Here is a 24,544-nt window from a genome sequence, read left to right as displayed (position 1 = left end):
CCGACTGTCACTGCTCGCTCACCTCTACTGTCTTCCAGCAGAAACCTTAAAGGATTCATGTCAGCCTTGATGCAAATCCTCATGGTGACACAGAGCCATATTTAAGAGATTAAATCAGAGTACAGATAAATCTGAATGAAATCTATAACCGCGATCACATCGTTTGTGTACCATTGCACACAAACCCAACGAGTCACTGTTGTGTGGATAGGATTTGACTTGAGACAAACCACAAAGATCACCACCAGCCCGTACCAAAAAATTCAGATTATTTGTGTGTGTGAAACACAAATAAACCATGCCTTCTAAGTAAGCGGGCATTTATATGCCTGGAGGTTACACAAGGTGGGCTGTGAACGATAGGACAGTTGTCCGCTGTGCGGGAACACAGTGCCAGAGGGAGGTGGCAGAGCTGGGGAAGATGAAGCAGGAGCACTGGCTTGTGGGGACAGCCTCCAGGGGCACGGGGTCCTCCCTCTACAGACAGGAAGTGTGTGGCATCTGTCACGAGCCATGTGTGAGGTAGCATGGGCGTGTGCTCAGCTCCGACGAGGGCACTCAGTGCTTGCAGCTTGCTGCTGGGGATCTCAACCTCGACGTCTTACAGGCACCTTGAACCCCCCAAAGTCCGAGATAGCTAATCTGCCCACCTGCTTGGTCAAGTCTCTGCTGGATCTGAGGGTCACCCTTGGCCTCTTCCCTGCGTTCACCTCCGCGTCCATTCAGTGGCTGAGCAAACTCTGCCAGGCCTCACAATACAAGGACTCTCAGGGTAGTCTCTTGCTGGTGTCCCCACATCCCTTTCTGTGCCTGGGTGACGCAGGGCTGTGCAGATGGAAACGGGGAGGCCTTTGTAGTCAGCTCCAGCTTACCCACACAATGGAAGCACGCACACAGCTGTGACTTAAACAGAGGTGGGGTGGTGGCAGTGTCTGATGGCCAGGGACAGTCAGGAAGGTTGAAAAGCTCTAATCCAGCAAGGAGAGGGTCTCTGTTTTGTTGCTGTGTGGTTTTTCTGTTTGTGGTACTGGGGTTTGAACCCAGGGCCTCTCACCAAGAATTCAGTCCTCCTCCTTTCCTTCCCCCATGCCTTCCCTCCCTCCTCACGGTCACGCTCACTGGGCCACTCGTGTGCAGACCATGGGTGCTGCTCCTCTGGGACACACTGTCATCCCCCCGCCATGCACACTTCTGTCATCTCCTGGCCAGGCCTCCCACCTCCAACTTGCATCCACATCACCGATTTCAGAAGTCGTGGGCTGGTCCCCTGCTCCACAGCAGTAGTGACCACCGGTGGTCCCCATCTCATCTGCAGGGAAGGCGAGTCCTCAGGGCGCTGTCCTGGCTCTGCCCTGCTGGCCCTTCCACGGATGGCCGGCTCCCATGCTTGGGTGTGGGACATGTCTTTCCTTTTGTCTGAGTTCCTCTCACTTTCTTTCCTACCTGGGAAATGGAGGGGAGGGGGAAAGAGTGAGAGCAAGAGAAAGGGAGAGAGGAGGAAAAGGAAAAGAGAGAGGGCTAGATCAAGCAAATCAAAGCACTTCAAAGGAACGAGGACTCCACTGAAAACAAAACAGACAAAACTCTCTGCCTTCCTTCCCACACTGCCTCTGACCGTGCAGGGAGCACTTGGAGCGACTTACAGAGAGAGAAAATCAACAAACCCAGGTCTCACTGCACTGCATCCTTAGGGATAAAAGAAGTAATCCCACGAAGGCCCTGCTGATAAAAGAAGAGGCCACACTGATGGACTGACCGTGTGCTGGCTGTCCCACCCCTCTGGTGACAGTCATGGCATGTGCCACAGAGCCACAGTGACTTCTGTGTCCAGAAGTCAAATTCCCTGCATGGGAAGTCCAGTCCCCTAAGAACATGTATCCTGGAGATGGTGAGGAAAATTATGCACTCCAGAACAGTTGACAGTCAAGACTGGGGCGTTCGGTTAGCATTGTGAAGGACAGACAAGCGTAAAGAAAGTGGGTAGAATATGAAGGACAAATATTTGAAGAAAACATGAGAGCCTCTGCCGCCCCATCCACGGGCTTCGAGACGTCAGCCACGGGGTGGGGGGGAACCAAGTTCGGTCTTATGTAAACAAGTGGGACAAGAGTTTTGTTTTTTGAGAAGGGGTCTCACTGCGCAGCCCAGGCTAGCATTCAAGTCTGGATCCTCCCGCCTCAGCCTCCTGAGTGCTGGGATTACTGGCATGCCCCACCACGCCTGGCTAGAGTAAGACAGAAATCTGTACAGATGTTAGAAGTAATTATAAGAGATTCTACAAAATTCTCGAGCATATAAAAATATCCTGGGCTGGTGGAGTGGCCCGACTGGCAAATAGTGAGGCTCTGAGTTCAAACCCCAGTTATACAGAAAAAAGAAAGAAAGAAAGAAAATCCCTAGTGAAGATAGCGGCAATAAACAGAAGGTATAGTTTAAACTGCTTCGTATAAACATGGAACCGCCACGTGACCCAGTAATCCCTGTCTCGGGCCTACCCAAAGGAGACCAGTCGTCATGTCATAAGAAAGCCGTCCTCCCGTGTGCCTGGCAGCCGTGTTCACCGGGCATGGAAGCAGTCTGCACCCGTTGACAGATGAATGGATACAATGTGGTATTTGTACACAGTGGAATGCTACTCGCCTCAAAAAAGAATGAGCTCATCCCATTTGCCACAGCAATGGATGAACCTGGAAGACGTCACAGGGAATAAGCCGGACACAGAGAGAAAAGTGTCGCCCGATCCCATGTATGTGCAGACGCTAAAACCAAAGTACACGTAGAAAAGAGGTCAAACGTAGACGGATGAGAACGAGACGGTGGTCACCGAAACGGGGAGGAGGAACGGGAGATGCGGGAGGAAGAGCAGACAGTAGCATGAAGGAGCCCGGAGACTGTGCACGACCTGAGGGAAGCAGTTATAAAACCGCGGTGTGAGCTCGGGAGACAGCGATCAGGAGGATCGCGGCTCGAGTTAACGCCAGGTAAATTCTTCTCGAGACAACTGCCCAACACAAAAAAGGGCCGGTGGAGTCGCTCCAGGCGAAGGCCCTGAGTTCAAGCCCCAGTACTGCAAAAAAAAAAAAAACCATTTTTTTTGAATGTGTTAGTGTGTTGGTGATTTTCATTAGATTGCAGATTTTAGCTGCTCTGGTCAGAAACGTGACAGTGAGGCAACAGATGTGCTCGTGTGCTCGGCCCTGACCGTTTTACCATGGACGTGTGTCCCATACGTTCTTCTGAGGCTAGTGGACCTCAGCTAAAACAAGAACATTTATTAAACAGAGGAAAGGGAGAGAGGACACGGAGCGTCCCAGCAAGGAACGGACCTGGTGACCTCAAGGCCCCAGAAAGACACCGCATCTCGTCAGTGAGGCAAACGGCACTGCAAATTTTAGTCACCCATTGTGTGACACAAGTGATCACTTCGTCATTTGAATCCCATGGCAAATTCAACGTGACAAAAGAGAGAAGATAGGTGTAAATTGACTCCTGGGTAACTGGTGGATCACAGGAATGAGCTAAGCGGCAGAGAGAGATGTGATTACGCTGGGTGTGCGGAAGCCACACCGACAGCAGCTGGATGTGTCAGAGAGCGCCCGGGACCCAGAGTAAGGCTGGGGCATGAGCCACTCATGAGCCAGGTGGAGAAGGAAAAGATGGTGCTTCCACTTTGATCTCTGCAGCCGACCAGAGCCTAGCTGGAAAGTGAGCACAAAGGCCTCGGCAGGGAAATAGAGGGTCTTCAAGACCTCCCGAGCAGGTGCCAAGACATGGACTCAGGAAGAATGTGAGGACCGAACAACAGAAACGGTCAGATGAAGAGAAAATAAAAATTTACATCGGAGCTGGGCATGGTGATACATCCCTGTAATCCCAGCTGTCAGAGGAAGGGGGATGAAGACTTCTAGGGCAGTTCAGGAAAAATTAGCAAGAGCCAGCTCAAAAGACAAAAAGCAACAAAACAAAATTACCCCCCACAAAAAAAAAAAATGGCTGAAATGGTAGAACACTCGCCTAGCAAGCGTGAGGCTCTGGGTTCAATCCCCGGTACTGGGAAAAAGACCAAGCAAGTCTGGTGCTACTTCCCTAGGCAAAGGTCAGAACCTCGCCTGGGCACCTCACGGGAGTCAGAATCCCGGGCACCAGTCGTCATGGAGATGACCACCACTGGGTGGACAGCCTAGCTATGGGCTGGGAGGCAAAGGTGACCAGGCCTGTGCATCTTCTGATGGGGCCTGGGGTAGATTTCTGTCTGTTCCAGAAACAGCTGCAGTGTTGTCCCCAGTCTTCCAGAACCTGGCAGTTCCCCAACCAGGAGGTGAGGGTCTTTCACCCCAAATGACCATGGGGAGTGATTCTTTGTGGAGGCCTCAGAAGTAAGATTGCCAAGGTAGTCTAGAGACATAATCCAGCTCCCACCGGCCTCTCTTTCCCTCGGGCTGTCCCTGGAGTCTCAGAGCTGAGGCCACAGAGAGGCCACCTGCGTGCTCCAGCCAACAGCCCAGGTGAGGACGCCGACAGCCACACTGACCGCAACCCTCTGCCTGAGTTCTGCCTACGTGACCTGGCTGAGGTTCCACCCCACCCTGACCTTATTTGTCTTTGAGGACAGGAAGCCTGCAGGCCACAAGTCCCTCTTCAGGTGGGTCAGCTGAAACTGGCTGTATCCAAGCGGGCTGCAATGACTTCCAGACTACCGATAATTCATTATCTTCTCATCTGCATGCTGATGACACCATTGCCATGGCAGCGACTGGACAGGACCATAAAGGGAGCAGAAAGACATGGCATCTGAATCCTGGAAAATCTCTGCCAGTTCCAGAAAAGACACGACTGTTTCTCCACCCCATTGCCTTTATCTCTAACTCCTTACCCCAACGGTTGAGAAGGTGACTCGGGAGTTGAAGTCTCACTTCTGTTCTTGCCCAAAACTAAAAGTCTCTTTTGCTGCCCAATTGGAGTCTAGTCCTGGTATTGGTCCCACAATTCGGAAAAGGGATCCAGGGAAAAAGGATCCAAGTCTGAATTCCCAGGATGCTCCTGACTGGGGGAAACAGTAATGGGGTGGTCATGGCCGTTCTGAGTCATTTGACTGGGACAGGACGGTGCTGACGTGGGGTGAGCAGCAGGAGGAGAAGGATCTCAAAGGCACCGTCCCCGAGCCCAGTGGCCCCACTGTGAGGGTTAAAGACCGGAGGAAACCTTACTGGAGCTGGGAGAAAAGAGACTTGGACAGGGGAGATTTCCCAGCCTGGTTACCTGCGGTAACATGCAGACAGGTGATGTACCGGAACTGATTGATCCAACTAAGGAGATTTGCAGACAGCTGTCACCATGTCACCCAGTTTCTTTAAGCTGCTTATGGTAAGGTACAGATAGAGATAAGAATTGTTGCACATGAGGGCTTAGCAAAAGTAAACAGAACCACCTATGATCCAGCAATCCCACATCTGCAAGTGGATCCTAAAGGAGCCAAGAACGAGACATAGAACTATCGGGCTGTACGTACAAGGGATTATTATTCAGCCTTGAAAAGGAAGGAAATTCTGACGTGTTAGGACATAGATAAACCTTGTGCTAAGTAACACACACACACACCCACACCACTGCAGGATTCCACCTGCCCAGGGACCTGAAGCCGTCAAAATCACAGGAACAGAGAGTCCAAAGGTGGCTGCCAGGGGCTAGCAGGAGGGATGGCGGCAGTTGCTTGGTGGGCTTAGGGTTTTAGTCCTATGGGGTGGAGAAGGTATGGGGGCTGCTGTACAACTCGGCACATGTGGCTGACATTTCTGCACTGTACGCTTGGAAATTTGTTGGGAGAGCAAATTTCATAGTGTGTGGGGTTTTGCCACAATAAAAAATTATTAACCATCCAGACTTCCTGGGATCAAGTACAACACTGCTTTTTGTTTAATTTTCAGACTCTTCAAGAGAAAGTACTAAAATTAAGAAATGTGGTGGTGTGGTGCATGCCTGCAATCCCAGCTACTGGGGAGGCTGAGACAGGAGGAGCACAAGTTTGATGAGGTAATCTTAGCTATTTGGGAGGCAGAGATTGGGAGGATCAAAGTTGGAGGTCAGCCCAGGCAAAAATTCTAGACACTACCTAAAAAAATAACTAAAGCAAAAAAAAGGCTGCTGGTGTGGCTTGGAGAGTAGAGCACCTGCCTGCCAAGCTGAGGCCCTGAGTTCAAACCCCAGTACCGCCATTAAAAGAAAAAAAAAGTTAGGGAATAGTAGCAGGGTCCTATTTACTGTCACCCAGCTCTCCACCATGACAGCAAACCCATGAACGGAGCACCGTGGCAAAGACTGGGAATGTTAACTAAACTAGAGAACTTATTTGGGTTTTATGAAATTTTGCGTTTTGCATGGTATGTTTTTCAGGTTTTTTTTTTAATACCTTTGTATTTGGAATTTGTTCCTGTAAACAACAAACAGTTCCGGCCATATGACAATCACTGACTTTTATTTACTTATGGGGTTTTTTTGGCAGCAGTGGGGATTTGAACTCAGGGCCCCACGCTTGCAAGGCAGGCATTCTTCTGCAGCTGATAATAGCAGACTTTTAGTGAAGTGCCTCTTACATTTGTATTTATGTAATTATTGATGTTGGGCTGACGTCATCCAACTTATTTGCTTTTTGTTTTCCCATCTGTTCATTGTTTCTCCTCCCTCTCATCCTTCCTCCTCGAGTGTGACTCGTACCTTATTTTTAATATTATCTTTGACCTCCTTACTCACTTTCTATCCACTTCTCCTTGCGTTATTTTTAGCAGCTGCCCTAGGAATTTTAAGGTCTTTTTCAGTTGCCATAGTTGGTCCTCAAGTGATATATTCAACCTTCTGGATAGTGTGAGAACCCCACAACTGCTACTTTCACCCTTTGTGTCGTCTTGTATTTTCCCAGCACATAAACACCCTACAAGGCATGGTTAATTTTGTTTTAAAACAGCAGCATTTTAAAAACGAAGGTGTACGTGCACAGGGAACGGTTTTCAGAGCCTCCTCACCCCGCACACTCAGCCTCTCCAGCCCCGGCCATTCTGCACATTCTTGGTTTCTGGTGGTTTCAGGTTTATCCCATCAGCCTGAAAAACTTGTAATGCAAGGCCTGCCGGTGACAGATTCTCCCGGCTGTGGCTTTTCTGAGGCTGTCTTTACGTGCTCTGGTCTTTGCAGGACACTTTCACTGGAGTGAATTCTAGATCGAGCTTCCTTCACCTTCGTGTCTTTCATTGCTGTGGATTCTCCATTGGCTGGGGAAGGGTTGATCGCAGCTTCCTGTGCGCAGTGGTTTTCCCTTCTAACTGCTTTTCATATTTGCTCTGTCTTTGTTACTTAGCTCTTTTTCTTTCTTTATTTTTTCACTGCAAGTCAAATTTACTGACTACTGATGCAAGTTCGGGGCCAGCTTGGGCTGCCTAGTGAGGGCCCATCTCACTAGGCCCATCTTGAGTGGTAGAGCACCTGCTTAGCAAGCAGAAGGCCGTGAGTTCAAACCCCAGTGGCGCCAAAGAAGAAAAGAAAGAAAAAAGGGAGCATTAAAGAATTAAGAATTTGAGCGGTTTAGGTCGCCACTGGCTCTGAGTGTGTGATGCAGGGTTAGGACTTTCCCTTCTGCAGGCTTGAGGGCCGGGACGCCAAGTTTCAGGGGACTCATCGGTTCCTTAAGTGACGGCGAGCTCTTTCTGTTTTGCAGCTTGGCCGCCACCCTTGGGGGATCACTGAAGGCTCTCCCGCTGCCTAGGCCTGGCCCCAGCTGTCCCACCTCTGGCAGCTCTGTCTGTCCTGCCGCACAGCACGGTGCAGTGTCTGGAGGACGGCTGGCGTGTACCAGCGAGGACGTGTGCCTTGTCGCTTGAGCTTCTCTCGGGGGCTTTTCTCCCCCCCGCGACACCGGGAACCAAAAACCACAGGTGCTCAAGCCAGACTTCCCTCAGCGTCCTGGTCTAACCCCTCAGCCCCGGGCGGTCACCCCGTGCTTGTGAGAGGCTCTGTCCCCTGCAAAGGGACCTGGGCTGCCATCCCGAGGGACTCTCTGGTGGGTGGGGGCCCGGGTGGCTGGAGCCCCTCCTCCACGATGGCCACTCCACGGTTGGAGTTTTAGTTTGGGTAATGGGGTCCTCCTCCCCGCAGAGTCCCACCAGGACTCTTTGGGAAGACCTGTCGCGCCCTGAGGTTAGGTCATGGGGTTTCCCGGCATCCTCAGCCGTCTGGAGAGGTTTTAAAGTGTCCTTTTATGGCTCTTCTGCTGTGTCTTAGTTGTTAGACTGAGCGCGATGGTTTCCTGTGACTTTCTGCCTCCTACCGGGAAGAAGCCTGTGCCCTCCTTCTTCCATTTAACCACAAGACAAGACGTCCCTCCTTCCCCGGGCTCCAGGATCTCTGGCTGATCGCCATGTTCACGGCTGGTCACCCCTCTGTTTCGGACATTTAACTGGTTTCCAGTTCCCCGCTCATAAAAATGGCATTTCTATGGACAACCAAAAATCTTTAGAATTGCATTCAATTTAAAAATCTCTAAGATCCTCAGAGGTAGCGGAAAGTAGATGTTTAAAAAGGTTTTATCGAAACTTCCCGGACCCAAAATGGACATGGTGAGGCTGGCCAGGTGCAGCACAGACTCTGTCCCTTTTACCAGCGTGATCCAAGCCATGAGCAGGACATAAATGTGCCGGAAACAGGGAGGAAAGAGGCCTAGGCACAGATAGGTGACAGGTGGAGCTGCCAATGTCTGTTGAATAAAGTAGGCAAAAGTTTATGACCCAGTAATAAACAGCTGATATTCTCTCTCTCTCTCTCTCTCTCTCTCTCTCTCTCTCTCTCTCTCTCTCTCTCTCTCTCCCTCTCTCTTCTTTTTTAAGCAGGGTGTTGGTCTGTAGCCCAGGCTGCCCTCTTCTTCCCTTGGCTGGGATGACCCCCTGGCAAATTGACATCTATTTTGAAAAATGAATAAATGGAGTTGAGCAGTCAGTATGTAATTTTGAACTGTTGGCAGACATCTTCCCTACCCTCTTCCTCTACCTGCAAACTAATTTTTCTTTGTTGTCTGACTAAACCAGCCTTGGTTTTCTCTCACTCTGAATGTCCCTCAATTAGACACAGGAGAATGTGGATAAAACAGCTGAATGGGGACAAAGTCACAATTAAGAAAGTGCCCCATTTGGCTCAAATCATCCACCAAATGAAAACCTACCCATCAGAAAGTGAGAATTAACTGCGCGCTGTAAGCATTTTTAAAACTAAAATCTACAATATTGCTGGGTGCTGGTGGCTCATGTCTTTAAATCCAGCTACTCAGGAGGCAGAGATCAGGAGGACCGTGGTTAGAGGCCAGCCCAGGCAAATAGTTCGTGAGCCCCTATCTCGAGAAAACACATCACAAAAAGTAGCTGGTGGAGTGGCTCAAGGTGTAGAGCACCTTCCTAGCAAGTGTGAGGCCCTGAGTGCAAATCCTTGTACCACCAAAAAAAAAAAAAAAACATACAGAACAGGGCAACAATAAAACAGAATTTCTTTATAAGAATAGATAACTGCTGTGGGACAGCACAAGGTGTATAGACTTAGCACCATTCTTTACTTCCTGGAGCTGAGACCCGGCTGTGCGCTCTCCCTCTCCAAGGTGCCCTGGCAGGAGCAGGGATCAGTGTGCAGAGTCCAGACTTCTTCCTCAGTCCCATCACCCACCGAAGGTTCAGAAGTCCATCTCGTTTTACAGTGGCTCCCTTACACTGAAGTATTTTCCACATGACCTGTGGTATTTGAGCTATCCTAACTTACACCCTCGACATGACAGCCTGGAGACCTCCATGGCTCCTTTCTCATGCTTTTCTGCCGCCCAGGATGTGCCGGGAACACACAGGAAAGGAAGAGTTAATCCTCCCTGTGACTTTACCAGTGAGCGGTCAGCAGACATCATCTCGCAAGACAGGCTTTGCTGGGCAGAGAGAGGGTGTTCGGGACTCTTCTCCTCCTTAGCCAGGTAGATCAGCACAGAGGGAGGCAGGAAGGGGGCTTGGGTTCAGTGGGGACAGGAGAGCCGGAAGGAGACAAGAGTGCTGGGGTCCCCTCTGCCACCCAGCCTGGGCTCAGCCATATCAGACTAAAATGGAAGAGGAGGTGGGAGGCCAATAAAGGGCGACCCGCTGACCTTCTGGGAGACCCTGGTTCCTGGATGGCCGGGGAAGGACCAGCCGGTAAGAGAGGGGCAAGGGGTGTGTGCTTGGCAAGGGCACAGAGGCAGGCAGATGGAAACCCAGGACCTTCGTCCTCTGTGAGACCAAGCTCCACCCAGAGCCCTGCCAGCACAGCCAGCTCCACACAGGTGGCTGCAGAGCTCACTCCAGGTGCTGGGGAGACAAGGTGCCACCCAGAAGACGAAGGAGAGCCTGCAAGGACACAGACGGTTCCCAGGAAGCTTTTCCCTGGGGGCCACCAGGCCACAGCCAGCCCCACCCTTCCTTTGTTGGAGAGAATTAGGAACACTGAGCCGGTTTCTCTCTGCAGATGGAGGTTTATGCAAAGGCACCCTTGGCTTTCTCCTGCCCAGACAAGGACTGGTGAGGAGCCAGCCTGCTACCGAGCAGAATGAGTGTCTCTCCGTGCGTCTGCATCTCGGTGGGAGTGAAACCTCCCACACGTGGACAGGGACACTGCCCCACTGCCACAACCCAGCTCTGAGAAGAGTTAAAGCACGCAATTTTTTTTTTTTGTCTTTTCTTTTTTGGTGCTGGGATCGAACCCAGGGCCTCGCACTCTACCACTGAGCTGCATCCCAGCCCTAAACCACTCATTTCAACAACTTCAACAAACAGCAAATGGCCCAGGTCCGTGTCCATCGGGGCCACTGGGTCCACTGATCAGTCCAGATCGCAGTCAATTCAGCCATATCAGACTAAAATGGCAGGTGCAGTGGCCATGCCTATAATCCCAGTATCGGGTAGCCTAAGGCAGGAGAATCAGGAGTTCGAGGCCAGCCTGGGCTACAATCTGAGACCCTGGCTCAAGGAAAAAAAAAGTGCTATTAGCATGGACACATGAAGAAGAGGGTGCCACCCTCCAGCAACTTCAAGTGTTCAGCTGTCCTGAAACCCTCTGAAATCTGACCTTTTAGGTTTTCAAGATTTTTTTTTGTCTGGAATCGGGGTTTGAACCCAGAACTTCTCACTTGCTAGCCAGGCGCTCCAGTCCCTTTTAAGTTTTTTGGGGGAGTTCAGGGCCAATGCAATGCTAGCTGGGAAGGTGGGGAAACCCAGCCAGGCCTGTCTGCTTTAGTGTCCTTCCCGTGGGTTCAGGACAAATCCTTCTGAAATGGGTTTCTTATCTACCATCACACAAGGCCGGCCAGGGAATTTCTCTATGGCCAGCTCCGAGATGGACAGGCACAGAAAGACAAACGCACACCATCTCACGTGCAAGAGACAAATGTTGATTTGTAGGCATTAAGAGTAGAATAGTGGGTATCAGAGTGGGGGAGCTAGGGAGTGGGAGGTAGAGGGAAGGCTGGCGAACAGGTGCAATGTTGCCGCCGGAGAGAAGGAAGAGGTCTCTGTTCTGTTCCACGGCAGGTGACTACAGTTACCAACAAGGTATGGCATAGCTCAATCAGCTTCAAGAGAGGGTTTTGAAAGTCCTCTCCCCACCAAAATATGGTCAATATTTAAGGTGACTGATATGCTAGTTATCCAGTGTATGAAAATAACACACTGTAACCCATAAGTATGTACAATTACTACGCATCATTCAACAATAAAAGTCTGAATGAAGATATATATATATAATGCCAGGTGCAGTGGTGCACACCTGTAATCCCAGACTTAGGAGGCTGAGGCAGGAGTTTAAGATCAGCCTGGCAACATAGTGAGACCCCCCACGTCAAAAATAAAAAATATATATGATTTTCAAAAAAAAATATGGTTTTCAAGTATTGATTAGGTTTCCTGTCCACCCTGCGGACTGTGTACTTAGATGTGCGGTAGTTTTAAATTTTGATGTGGACATGTCGTAACCGACGCCACCGGCAGATCAGGGTGGCCGAAGGTTTATGAATCAAATAACCAAAAAGAATCTGGGTTCTCTCGCACATTTTGCTCGGAGCTGACGTGATCAAAGCTCTGGTCAGGACACTGACCCCATAGGTAAAATACAGGCTGTCTTCCTCGAAAATAAATCGTGCATTCTCGAAAATAAATTCCGGTGCATTTTATTTTATTTTGTAGTGAAAGTGATAGCAACGACTCTCAGGAAAGGTGTAACTTTTGATAGACTGGAGCGGGTCATCACTACAGTGAGACGGAGAATGACCGTCAGTGTATTTTAAAAGGACAAAACTCTTTGGTGTGGCACTCGCCTTATATTTGCCATGTTTTCTGAGCAAGTATGATTTCACACTTAAGTGAAATTAAGTGGTCAATTAATAAAACTCTAGTATTTGGAATCTGTGAATTCGTGTGTGTGTGTGTGTGTGTGTGTGTGTGTGTGTGTGTGTGTGAGATGACCATGGTCCAGGCTGGCCTTGAACTTGTAATCCTTCTGGCTCAGCCTCCTGAGTGCTGGGATTACAGGTAGGTGCCACCACTCCTGGCCGAGTCTGTTTCTAAACGCTGTGAGGGTGGTCGTGACTCCTGTCGGTCACCGTTTGCTGAATAGTGTAATAATACAGATTTACTTCGGCATCCAGAACAGGTGCATCTGCTGGGGGAGTGGCTCAATTGGTAGCACACCTGCTTAGCAGCTCGAGGCCCTGGGTTCAAACCTCAGCACTGCCAACAGCCCAAGCAACAAATGACAACAACAGATAAAGTGAACTTCAAAACAGACACAATCACCATCTCTGGCAAGGAAGACTGAGCGTCCAACATCTGTTCTGTAATACCAGACTACCTGCTACCCAAATCCCACCGAGCCTGCTGGTTGCTGGTGACAAGGTCAGATTTGCATCAGAGGTAATCCGGGCTGGAATAAATTCAGGACTGTCAGATTTATCACTCCATGAAACCAAAAGACCAGCGTCCCTGTGCGTTCTCCGCTCGCGCAAGCAGTGAGAGTCCCAGTCTGTAAATGCTGCTTTTGTCATACGACCAAGGCTATGAGATCCACCATCTCCGTTATGGGGCCAGAGAAGTTTCCAGAACACACATTATGTAAATAAGTCTAAACGGATCTCCGGGTGGAAAATTCCAGCAGGATGATGACTTACACACATTCTACCACCGCTTTCCAAACTGACTTGATTCTTTATTAGGGTGACTGCTGAAAATGACAGTATTTGCTTTGAGCAGCAGACGGGCTTATTCCAACAGCCGAGCTCTCCAAAAAAGACCAAGCAATGCACAGTGGGTTTTGTTTTTTTAATGGGACTGGAATTTGAATTTAGGGCATCACTCTTGCAAAGCAGGCACTCTGCTGCTTCAGCCACGCCTGCAGTCCATTTTGCTCAGGTTATTTTGGAGATGGTCTCACGAACCATTTGTCCACGGTGGCCTCAAACCTCAGTCTTCCTGATCTCAGCCTCGTAGCCAGGATTTACGTGTGAACCACCCTTGGATTGTTTTTTTTTAAATCCCACTCCAAACTGAATATCTGAGCTCTGTACCTGATATTAGATGGAGCCTCCCATGGAGGTGGTGGGGTGAGAAAGGCTGGAAACTGGCCTCATCTCTACACCCTGAATTACACTCTTGCTGCAGGTCAGTGAGCTCTGCCTATCTGTGCCAGTCAGCTTTCTGTCACTATACCAAGGCACCTGAGAGGACCAAGGTAGAAAGAGCAAAGGTTTATTTTGGCCCCGTTGTTCCCGGCCTGTGGCCCTGCAGCCCATCATGGCGGGAGCACGTGCGGAGCAAAGCCGCTTACCACATCATCCGGGAATGCAGAGAGAGAGAGAGAGAGAGAGAGAGAGAGAGAGAGAGAGCAAGGGGCCGGGAGCCCCATGGTCCCCTTCCAGGTCACACTCCAAGGACCTAAGGACATCCCGCTGGGCTCCACCCCTCAAATATTCCAGCACCTCCCAAGAGCGCCACCATGAAGACCATGCCTTTGACCTTTGGGGACGTTGAAGATCCAAACTACAGCACTGGAGGAAGAGTGCGTGCTTAGAAGATGGAGAAATGATGGCCAATTCCAAGAGGCCCGAGTTCGAATCTTGGCTTGAACATTTAGTAGTTATGTGACTTTATGAAAGCTGTTGAACTCTTCTTGACTTCAGTTTCCTCGTGAGTACAATGAAAATTCATCTTTGCTATTATTCACTTGGCCAGTTTGGGCGTGGGAGGAAATGCATGGCACACAGGGGCCGAGGTGCAGCCCCGCTCCTTTCCTTGGGTCTCCAACACCCTGCTTGGGGCACACAGAACCGCAGGCCTGACCCGTCATGTGACACTAAGGGTTTCAGTCTTCCAGAGACAACAGGTAGTGGGAAAGCTGTTGCCCCACTGTCTTTTTGCCCAAGAGATTCGGGATATTTTTTTCCCATAACCTTTGACTTTAGGGTCTCGGCGCTGGGAGGATTCGACTCATCAGCTTAGAGCATGGACCCTGGCCACGTGCGTGAGAGCACTGTGGGCTTTCACTGGAAACTGACCCCGGATTTTCAGGGGCTGCATTTGTGAGTGATAAGGATGACTTGCACACCAGCACGGCGGCACACGACCATCGATCTGATAACCGAGAGGTCTGCAAAGCGACTAACAGATGGGCAGTGCAGCGCACACAGCATGGATCTGTCCCACACCCTGGTGGGAGGAAGTGGACGGTGCACGATTTCCCCATGCTACTCAGGAGGTGCCCGATTTCAAGTCCGTGAATTGATTGTTTCTGGAACAGCCCATTTTAGATCTGCAGCCTGCGGTTGCCCTCAGGCAGTTGTGCCCAGGGACAGGGCAGTGAGCAAGACACAGGGGTCCCACTGTCCGGGGGAGCAGTAGCATCCATCTCGTCAGACCCTGCACAAGTAAAAATCATCACACCGAAGCTTGTGGTTTCTCCTTTGCCGGATGAGGAATTTGCAGCCTAGGGGATTCCCCTGGGCCGCGGGCTGCTTGATTCGATGTCAGCGGCCCCGGCCGTCCTTCCTGACCCCCGTCCTCGCCGCTCGGCTCCCAGGACAGGCAGAGCCACGCGTCCTCATGAGCGCGTGAGCTGCTGGGAGTGAATGTTACTGTCATCTCTATTAGCAAGATTGGAGTTTTACTTTTAAAAACAATTGGGACCAAGCCTGAGAGGTTGTGGCTTTTAATAATTTAAGGCATGCACGCAGTGAAAACCTCTTAGCCAGCTCACTGAGCGAAATGGCCTTGTTTCCTCAATGGAACGTCCCCGTCGCGGTGTCTCGAAGGGAGGCGGGTTTGCAGAGACCGATTCAGAAGTCTGGCTCAAGAAAGGGGATCATGCGCACTTGTAATCCCAGCACTGGGGAGGCTGAGGCAGGAGGATCCTAAGTTCAAGGCCTGAAGACGTGGTGATACTGTCTCGAAAGCAATGAAGCAAGAAGGTTATGATTGCACAGGAATTGCCAATGAATGATTCCCTGGGTGGCTGCAGCTCGTCTCGGGTGACCTGGGAGCAGGTCTTGCCCAGGATGTCCGGGCAGATGACCACAGGAACAGCACGAGGGACTGAGGCAGAGCCCGGCTTCTCAGGTGGGCTGAGGGACCCAGACTGCCATCCCAGGGTGTGCAGGGCAGGCATGCAGCACACGGGCCTGCACCCAGGAGGCCCCGGGACTTGAGTTGCAGGGAACTTTACCATCCTGGAACAGCAGGTAGGTTTTCTTGCTATTGACCTTGCCTTGTTCAGGTGGTAGAAAACAATGTAGGACTGTAACTGAAACTATGGACCTTTGAGTCAGTCTGACGTGGCTTCAAGGACCATAGCTGCTCAGTAAAGTGACCTTAGACCAATCCAGTGAGTCAGCAGCCAGCATCGCCACCTCTCCCACAAGTGCCTGGTCACTTGGTGGCTCCCGGCTGGGTGCAGGCCTGTCCTCTCTACGTCTTCATTTGGGATCTGTGCAGCCTAGTGTGCTGTCTGTGTTTCTGGAAAGCTGACACCTGCCTACCGTCAGTGGCCGTGAACACAGCCGAAGCCTTGGTCAAGTTCGAGCTGCCTGCCTGCCTGCTTGTGTCCAGTGCCCCTGCAGAGCCACAGCTGAGCACCCAGTCAGGATGCATGGCACCCATATGCTTCCTCTGGGCTGGGTCCCACCATGGTTAGTGCGCTCTTTCCCCTGGTTTTTGCCTTTCCCCCTGGTCTCCATGACTCAGCAAGGTCGACCTGTCCTTGTTCCTGCCGCTATGCACTTCTACATTCCCAGCTGCTTTACTTTTTGGTGTGAGTGGGGTTTGAACTCAGGGCCTCTCACTTGTTAGGCAGGTTCTCTACCACGTGAACAACACCCCCACCCCTTGTAACTTTCAGATACGGTCTCATGCTTTTGCCTGGGCCCGTTGAGTGGCGATCCTCCTCCATCACCTCCTGAGTAGCTGGGATTACAGGCATGCACCCTGCCCCAATCTACCTCGTTTTTAATGTCTGTACAATACTACATTTTAGGGCTATAACAGTAAAATAACTGCCCCTGTACCGGACATGGGGCTGCTTCAGGCTCTGGTTTTGCAGTTGATAGCTGTGACCTCCTGCGGCTTGTTGACCTTGACGGAAATTGTGGGTTTCTGTGCTGTTTTGTTGCAGCTTCCCCTCTGACCATTGGTCACTGCTGCTGCTGACACCACCAGCATGGTGTGTGGGCAGCCAGCCCTGGCTGTGAGCACTAAAATAGTGACACCTTGGTATTTCTTTTTTTTTTTTTTTCTGGTGGGACTGGAGTTTGGAGTTTGAACTCAGGGATTCGCACTTGCAAAGCAGGTGCTCTACTGCTTGAGCCACACCTCCAGTCCATTTGCTCTGGTTATTTTGGAGAGGGGGTCTCATGAACTATTTGTCTAGGCTGGCCTCAAATCACAATTCTCCCAATCTCAGCCTCCCAAGTTGCTAGGATTACAGGCAAGAGCCACCAGTGTCCAGCTTCTAACATCTTTTGAACTAACTGCTTCGTCTCCATCCATCCATCTTATTTTTTTCTTGGTCTGCATGGGTTGTTGCACATGACGCCCACCAATCCCTAAATCCTTACCTGCAGATTTCTGAAAAAACAGTGGTCAAAATAAGGAAAAATATTGATAAGAATTTATATACTCTACAGTCTTTATTCAAAAGTAACAAAACTCTCCCAGCAATGCTTTTACAACAAACAAAAATTAGAGTTTTTCCTGCTCTAGGACCAGGTGCTGTCTTTAGTTACCAAGGTTTATTTTTCCTTTTTTAGTTAATAGACTTTTTAAAGAGCGGTTTTAGTTTACTGACAGATGACTGCAGAGTACGAGTCCCAGGGGCGCATGGGGTATGGTTGATAACCAGTGTTCACACCTCGTCATTAGCTGAAGCCTTGTGTCGTCCTTTCTGTGGGCTTTGAGGGACAAGTAGGGACAAGTACCCTGTTCAAGCATCAGTCATTTCCCTCTCCAGGCCCCTACATGGCACACAGCAGTTCAGACAGTTTTTCCTGAGCAATTTGCATTTTCCGTCCCTGCCTGGCTTTTTGTGGCTCCGGAGCTGTTCTGTGTGTGTGTTTTATGCAACAGATCCTGTCTCGTTATTAGCATATTGTAGGTGCACAGAGGATGCCTTGTGACATGGACATAAAGGCTTACAGTTAATCTTAGTTACATTCACCCCCTCCATCTTTCCCCTCATCCCCCCATTAGAACAATTTCAACCGGATTCATTGTTGCATTTTCACACAGGAGCACAGCACAAAGAACTCATGTCTCCTTTGACCTGAGTCAGCCCCTCAGCCCTCCTTTGTCTTTCATGCCCCAGAAGAGGGAAAGTCACATTTCACAAGTGTCCCTCACTTCACTTTTTGTTTAAGGTAATGCCCTATGTTCACTATAGCTTTTTTTTTATTTTTTATTTTTGGGAAACCAAGATATCCTTTAAATTGTGATCATATTTTTATCGTAATTATCGTTTAATGATAATTGTTACTGCTGTGATTTATAAAGTTGCATTTTTTTAGTTTTGCTATTATTCTTTGAAGTAGATAATTTTAAAATGTTTTTTATTAGGAAATATTCATTGTACGGGGGATTCACATAGACACTTCCAAGTACTATTGTTTATTGGGTGGGTCGCCCCATCCTCTCTCCCCCTCGGACCCCTCCCTGAGTTGCACAGGTTTTAAGTTTCCTCTCTTCATTCTATTTTTCCTGTAAGGTTCTTATTTTTAGTGTGTAATTTTGCAGAAGGCAAATCTTTCTGTCAAAGAGATCAAAGAGAAAGTAGGGAACTGAACCATGAGACAGGCAAAAAACGGGCGGGGTGGGGATGGAGTGGCTCAAGTGGTAAAGCACCTGCCTAGCAAGCATGAGGCTCTGAGTTCAAACCCCAGGGCCACGAAAAAAGAAAGATACTTGCATTATTTAGAGATCCCAAAGAAACAATCAAAATACTGGAACAAGTTTCATATTTAAAACAATAATCCAAGAAAACATTCCTAAAGTAGAAAAAGAGTTTAATCTGTGCATTCAAAGGGTTCACTAGTACCTGAGAAAAGTAGTCCAGAATTATGAGTCCTGAAACAGATCCTAATAAAATGACCAGATCCAAAGAAAAAGGAAAAATCCTCTAGGGTAAAGGTTTAATATGTAAAGAAAAAAATTAGACCAACAGCAGACTTTTCAAAGTAATGTTTTTTTTGTTTTGTTTTTACAAAATGGGACAACCAGTGGGGTACCAGTGGTTCACATCTATAATCCCAGCTACTTGGGAGGCTGAGACCAGGAGGATCAAGGTTTGAGGCCAGCCTGGGCAAACAGTTCAGAAGACCCCATCTCCAAAATAGCCAGAGCAAAATGGACTGGAGGTGTGGCTCAAGTGGTAGAGCACCTGCTTTGCAAGCATGAAGCCCTGAGTTCAAACCCCAGTCCCACTTAAAAAAAAAAAAGAGGAAAATGGGAGCTAAGAAAGCAGGGTGGCAACCTTAATGTCAGACGAGTGGACTTGCAAGTATGAACAATAACAGCAAACAACAAACCCATCAGCAAAGAACACCTCTTACTAAGCAGCTCTTGGCTGAGAGAAGAAATACAAGCTGAACATACATCATTTGAAGCAAATAGATGATAAAAACATTACAGCCAGAGTCTATAAGACACATTGAAAACAGTGCTTAGGGAAAAAGTCATTGCTCCAAATACCTTCTCAATAAAAGTGAAAGAACAAAAACAATGGGTTAAATTAGTAGTTCAAACACTCAGAAAACTAATATTTAAAGACAAAAGAAAAAAGTAAAGATAAAAGCCGAAATTTTAGGCTGGGTATGGGAATGGTGCAAATCTGTAATCTCAGCATTCACGCGGGGTGGAGGCAGGAGGGTCTGGAGGTGAAGGCCAGCCCGGGCCACATGGTGGAGACTATGAAAGTGACATTTGTCTTGTGGCTTTGGATTTTTTGTCAGAGAGAAGTGTGGCAGTGCTGTCACATACACTGATTGTAGTTAGCAATCCCATCTTTTCCCTGACAAGCTACAATGTGATTTTTAGACACACATACTTTCAGATTTTAAGCTTCTGAAATCAGAATGTCTTAGAGTTAATAACATTTCATTTCTGTGGTCGGTCAGGGGAATCAGTTATTGCTGCTTGGCCATGAACAGACTTGCTCACAGTTGTCAGTACGTCCGTTACTTTGACAGAAATATTCTACAATTAGGGGAGGGAATTCAGGAGAACTTGGTTGGGTCCAGCCAAGTTGACTCATTACAAAGCCACGGCATTTCTGCAGCCCAACATGGCACGCTACCTTTGTGGATGGAATTCTTTGGTTTGTTCGTTTGCTTACTTATTTATGGAGAAAGGGTCATGCTACGTAGCCCAGGCTGCCCACGAACTCGTGATCTCCTGCCTTGTCTCCGAGAGCTGGGGTTACAGCCCGCTTAGAATGCTTGATATTCTGCCGTTCTCCAGCTCCTGTAATAAAATCCACCTGACATCTACAAATTGCTTGATGAATGAAGAACTGGGTTCCATTGGATATGATCTCATTTACGGTTTCTCAGCGACATTGACTAGCGAGACTGGACTAGAAGCGCTTGGTTCTTCTTTTGGAGCTGTCTTTATCAAACCTCGATAGGGAATGGTAACACCATCCTAACTTTATTTAAGAACTTCCTGAACACAGGTCCAAAGTAGCCCATTATGTACCTCTCTTAAACTATAGTAAGAAACGCCGGCGCTCGGGGCGTGGATCTCACACTGACATTTATTCCCCTCCTCCATGGCTGAATGTGGTAAGAATAACACTTCCATTTATCCGATTCACAGCACGGTCAGTCCAGGGGCCGCTAGCGCTGAGTCCAGTTCCCAGCTTTCGGGTGCTGCAGGCTTGTGCACTTCTGTGTGTTGAAGTGCTGTGTGACGTATGCGTCTACACCGAAGCCGCCGTGCTGGTCTGTTACTGGAAATCAGCACACGGCACTAATAATAGTGTTACTAAGGGATGCTGGGACTTCAGTGGCTCACACAACTACAGGTCAAGCATCTCCATGTGTCACTTCCCACACAAGGTCTCACTTATTTAGTCCTCACTTAGTGCTGCTGTGAGGAAAGTGAGGCCCACAGAGGCCAGGTACACCCCAAGAGACCAGGCGCATGGTGGAGTCAGAGCTTAAAGTCACCACCCCCCAAAATGCACTGGTCCGTGCCACAGTCAGCGTGCCTCGAAGTGTCAGCCCTGTCCCAATGCCAGCACCTCCTTTGGCTGCCAGAGATCCTTTCAGGTGTCTGTTCCCAGGGCTGCGTGCAAACCGTCATGAACCATCTTGTGATCGCTGAGACGAGAAGAGTGGTTGTGAAACCCCAGGCATGAGAAGCGTGTTTCCAGTCACCTGGAAGGTGACACAACCGGGAAGCCACTCACCCCTCACGGCTTACCTAGCACCTCTCAGAGGTCTGCAAGAAGGAATGGTGCTCGTTACACTGATCGCCCACATGCCAGATAAGAAAGCATTCCCGCTTTCCCTTTCCAAGCTCTCAGGTATCCAAACAGAGGCAGATGTGAGGTTAAGATCAGCTGTTCCCAAGGAGCTGTGATCTGGCCGTCACTCAGGGCTGAGGCAACTGTGTGGCAGAGACTCCCAAGTGTGTCATTGTCAACGTGCTCCGAGGCAGGTACAAATCCCTGCTCCTGCTGGGAGCGGGTGGAACCTTTAGATGTTAACTCCAAACTGGGGAGTTTCTGTTTGGCTCGTGTCATAACACAGTCATTTGTTTTGCCCAAACAAGTGGATTTATTTAGGGATTTATTGACTTACCCTGGGCAAACACGTTGACCAGAGCTGACCTGAGCCCAGCAGAAATGGGCCCCGCAGCTTACCAGGAACACAGACGAAAATGAAACGTGCCTGAAGTCAGGTAGCCTGACTAATCTCAGAAAGAATGTGTCCCAGACCCGGCACATCCTTCATCAGATGTGCAGACTCTCATCAATCTGCAGCGCCACAGGCAGCTCCATTGGCTCCTTTGAACACCCCTCAGGAGGAGAGTTAAATGCCACTGGGGTCAAGTCAGCAAGTTTTTCTCTACCAAGTGCCTATTTTGCGTAAGGTACTGTGCGCTAAGAAAGCACAGAAGAGAATAAAGACTCCTTCTGGACCGGAGTGCAAGGGTGTCTGGTCTTTGCCATGACGTTAGATTTCAGGGATCCTGAGTCCACAGCTCTTCTAGCCTGGAGCAAACCCAGGCTGAGCTCCCAAGAGTCTCAGCAATCTGGGCACTTCTCACCAACAAGCACACAGGTTTTGTCACCATGCTTATCTTGGAAACTGAGGAAGAGAAGAAGGCCCTGAACCCTGACCAGAAAGTAGCCAGTGTGGGGCCTGACCTCTGACCAGAAGGAAGCCAGTGTGGTTTGTTGGTGCCATCTTCCCACATCACTGGGAAAGCAAAGCAAGGAGCTGAGGACTTGGCAGAAAACATCCGGAAACCTCGAGGAAGGTCACTACCTCATGTTAGGGAGGGGATGACCAGTGGGGCCTCAGCCAGAGAACAGAACAGCCTGGTGTTGAAGGCAAATGTGTAGGAAAAGGAGCCAGGGTAGGGAGAGCTCACCAGTCTAGAGCCCTGCAGGTAAGGGCGGGGCGGGGGGGCGCTGGCAGCGGGTGCTAGCTGAACTCCCACCAGCCCCCTCTCCAGCCTAGGCCCTGGGCACTGCACTGCAGAGGGGCTGTCTCTTCCTACTCAGCTGCGCCTTTCTACCAGTTCAGAGTGAATCCCTGACCAAAGGAGTTTCCCAGTGTGGTTAGTGGGGCTGGGGCTGGGGCTGGGGCTGGGGCTGGTTCCTTTAGGGTTCCTACGGCTCTGCCCTGAGAACTTAACATCATAAAGAGGAAGACCAGGGGGGTCCCGGGCTTCGCCCCTTCCCTAATACACAGTACACCCGATTACAAAACCTACAATTGTCCCAGTGTTGTGGAGACTCATGGACATAGAAAAAAACGTTAGCTCTGAGGAGCCTCGAGATCACATGGACATCCATTTGACTGTGGATGGAGGGGACGCGATCTCGTGCATCCTCAAGAGAGAATTCTCAGTAGGAGCGCAGGATCCAAGCCGGGCTGATGCAGGAGAGCCTGGCGTGACCCATCTCTCATGTCTGGCTGTACGGAGACAAAGCTGCATTCCAAAATGCTGCACTTCAAGGGTGGAGCCAGGTGAAATGTGATGGGGCACCAGGCTGTGGGAATCTGCTCTGGGTTGCTCGCTCGGCAGGGACACCCCTTGGAGGAAAGTGTCCACTGCCCACCCGAAGCAGCCAGTGGGATGTGGAGAGGTGCAAAGCCAGAGTGACGTATGGGTGTGTTAAGGGAGGACGACAAAGAAGCTTCCAGAGAAAGAAGTTTAGAGTGAAATCCTTGGGCTGGAGGAGTGGCTCAAGTGGCAGAGGGCCTGCCTAGCAAGTGTGAGGCCCTGAGTTCAAGTCCCTGTACAGCACAGACACACAGAGCCCGCCCCCCACACAAATGAAATCCTTGCAGAAGGCATGAGCATGTTGAAAGGCAGAGGTTCTTCATCTCTGTGTGAGATCAGGGACCTGGAAAGGTGGCCAGCCCAGCACAGAGGGACCCCAGGAAGTGACTGACAAATTCCTCCACTGAGGCAGCTGCTTCTCAGAAGAGCCTTCCGCAGACAAGGAAAGGGGACTGACTGAGACACAGTGGTATCCCCAGGGGCCACCAGCCGTGGAAGGGATGTTCTTAGAACTGAGGGATTCAAGGAAAGGTGTACTTAGGTACTAGCTAGTATTTGAAGACCTTAAGCTGGGAACTGCGTCTCACCAATTGCTCAGATTCTTACTGCTTTATTTAGAACAGTCTCCTTTGTTTCTTCTTCTGAGACATTGTTCATTTCTATAAAGAATACAATGTACCAAGCGACTACAGACTGGCTTACACAGAGTTTAAAAATAACTTGAAAGAGAAAAAGAAGTGTTTAAAAGATGTCAGACTATAATCGATGTTCAATGGTGAGATCCATTAATTTATGACAAGTGAATGACGGATTTCCACTTTTCCTTCATGCTTGCCTGCTGGAACACTTCACTAAGAAATAACTCCCTCTTACCTATGTTTGATGACTCGGTGGCAGAGCATGGAGGCAGGCAGGACATGGGCCTTGGTCCTTTCCCCTATTTACAGTTTTCCCGATGGTGGCTTGGCTTCCTAGCATCCTCCAGTGATTTATGAGGAGGTTTTGCTTGTTTCGTCCTAAGAGGGTGCAATTACGAACTTGTGAATTTAAGTGTATTTTAATCCACAGATTGTGTGTGTGTGTGTGTGTGTGTGTGTGTGTGTGGTACTGAGGTTTGAACTCACAACCTTGTGCTTGCCAGACAGGCACTCTAGTACTTGAGTCACACCCCCAGCCTTCTTCTGTCATTATTTTTCAAATACGGTCTTGCTTATGCCCAAGCCAGCTTGGACCCCAATCCTATTCATGCTTCCTGCATAGCTGGGATGACCGGTGTGCACTATCATGCCAAGCTTCCATTGGTGGAGATGGGGAAGGGCGTCTCTGAAATTTTTCGCTCAGGCTGGCCTCTAAAGATCTGCCTCCCTGGGAGCTGGGACTGCAGTCTTGGGCCGCCTTCCCCCCTCCTGCAGTTATTCTTATTCTCACCCTACTTCTCAACAGCATGTTCATTTTTAGTTTTCAAACAATTTCCACTAGTGTTCGATTAATTTATGCAAACTCACAGAATACATTTTTAAAGCCAAATGTTTTCTCAGAGAAATTTCCATTTCTGTGTCTTGGTTTCATAAAGAATAAAAATTTCTCTGAGGATTTATCTAGGTTTAAAAATATATCAAGAGAGGTCAGGGAGGCTCACACCTGTGATCTCAGCTACTAGGGAGGAAATGATTGGGTGGATTGTGGTTTGAGGTCAGCCAGGGGCTGGGAAGTTCACGAGACCCTGTCTCAAC

The 24,544-nt window shown here is 49.4% G+C and overlaps 1 long non-coding RNA gene across 1 annotated transcript; it reads left to right on the top strand.

Annotated features, from left to right (window-relative positions):
* Positions 1 to 5,749: 5,749 nt before the first annotated feature.
* On the top strand, positions 5,750 to 8,696 carry LOC141417319 (uncharacterized). Its single transcript, XR_012441843.1, has 3 exons — positions 5,750 to 6,030; positions 7,706 to 7,922; positions 8,269 to 8,696. It is a non-coding gene; the product is annotated as an uncharacterized lncRNA (long non-coding RNA).
* Positions 8,697 to 24,544: the final 15,848 nt, after the last annotated feature.

The sequence above is a fragment of the Castor canadensis genome, chromosome 15 (genome assembly GCF_047511655.1).
Source record: "Castor canadensis chromosome 15, mCasCan1.hap1v2, whole genome shotgun sequence".
Taxonomy (NCBI): Eukaryota; Metazoa; Chordata; class Mammalia; order Rodentia; family Castoridae; genus Castor; species Castor canadensis.
This window is presented reverse-complemented; position numbering and strand designations above follow the sequence as displayed.